Source organism: Neophocaena asiaeorientalis, unplaced genomic scaffold (assembly GCF_003031525.2).
Source record: "Neophocaena asiaeorientalis asiaeorientalis breed wild unplaced genomic scaffold, Neophocaena_asiaeorientalis_V1.1 scaffold25, whole genome shotgun sequence".
Classification (NCBI taxonomy): Eukaryota; Metazoa; Chordata; class Mammalia; order Artiodactyla; family Phocoenidae; genus Neophocaena; species Neophocaena asiaeorientalis.
In genome coordinates this window covers 7,282,947-7,284,713 of record NW_020172492.1, presented here as the reverse complement: position 1 = coordinate 7,284,713, position 1,767 = coordinate 7,282,947, and positions in this window count along the sequence as shown.

Sequence of the window (1,767 nt, the reverse complement as noted above, 5' to 3'; positions counted from 1 at the left end):
AAAAAAAAAAAAAAAAAAAGAGCCACTGACAGTGTGTGTGATTCTGCCTGGCATCATTGCTTTTCCTGACATTCTTCCAACTGAGGTTCCATTCTTTCCTATTTCAAAGAGCGGTTTACATGGGGCCCTCCAACGACAGAGTTAAGCGCTGGCTGTTGAGCATTCATTCTCTCTTCCTTTAGAAAAATACCATCGTGTTTGCCTTAGAGAACAACCCTTCTCTGAGTCCATGTGCATTTTACCCCCACCTCCAGAGGTGGGCACATGGCCAAGTCTGGCCACGGAACACCACAAACCAGCCAAAGTGATAAGTTAATTTACAGGAATGTGTCTTTAGAGTTAGTTCAGTCCTAATCCTGGAGCTTTTACTGGAAAGTGTAGAGAAATACACCCTCATTTCACCTGGTCTTGAACGTGAGAAAACAATACTCTGAATCTACTTCTGGTGACAGTTAAGTGAAGCCAGCTTTGAGGAAAGCACTCACGAAATGGACCAACGCCAATTCTTTATATATTGCTTGGTTCTGTAAAACAAATGGTGTATGAAGGCTTTGCAGCCACTATAGTTTTCAATTATATGAACCAAATCTTTCTTTTTTGCTGCTTAAAGATAATTTGAGTTTCCTGTGACTTACAACTAAAATAATCCTAAAACTCAGTTACTATATTGCAATTGTTGTACCATTCATCACATTCTGAGTATATCTTAGGGAAAAACAATTCTTTCCATGTGGTTTAACTCTCAGAGTATGGTTTGTACTCTAAATTATAGACTCAGATAAAGTAGTTCTTTCAGTTCTCTTTTTCAGTGCCTTCTATGTCAAGGACTCATATATCCAACAGCTAGATAGTTTTGAATTCTTTCTCTGCACTGACAAGGAGGTTCGGGGGCAGGTTCAACATGGTATTTCATTCCTTCAGCTGAGTCCTCTCTTAAGGGCTCCTCACAGGTACTGCAAATCTTCTTCTGTTGGCTCTCCTCATACGTTTGTACAATTTACACTAGATACTGAGTTTTTATTTAATTTTTAATCAGCCTCTATACTTTGCTAGACATATTTAAATCCCTCTTGTACATTTAAGCTATGTTTGTTTCCCTCTGTGTTCTTTCTGATGTGTTTTCCGGCTGCTAAAAAAAGTCTTCCATTTTCCATACTGCTCTGTATAATAAAGTAACAAATTAAATCTAAAGTAATTAAAATTAAATAAAGTTTAAAGCTCAGTTCTTCAGCTCCACTAGTCCCATTTCAGGTGCTCAGTAACCACATGGGGCTAGTAGCTACTATTTCAGACAACACAGATATAAAACACTTCTATCACTGAAGAAAGGTCGATTAGACAAAGCTATTATAGACTGTGTCTCAGAACCTGGTTTCAAAAAAAAAAAAAACACATTTTAAAAATGTAAATTTCCAAGTTGCATCTCAAATCCACTGGGTGTGGGTAGGTATTCTGAGGGCCTTTATTGTTTTTAAAGAAAGATAAGTTGCTAAGGATTTGAGACCATCTATGCCGAGCCTCTGTCGGGAATGATGCCAATGATTTAGTATGACCCATCCCACCTCAGATTTTTCCTCCTCTGAAAATAAACTACGTGGCTGCAATTTGTTATTTAGTGATTTCTAGTGTTTCCAGTTCACTTCTTCCAGTACTTAATTTAAGCTTGATACTACACAAAGTTTAAAATCTAAACATCATCAACTTGTATTTTATGTGTGAACTCAGCCATTATTTTCATTATTTTGTGATGTTGAGCAGATTTATATA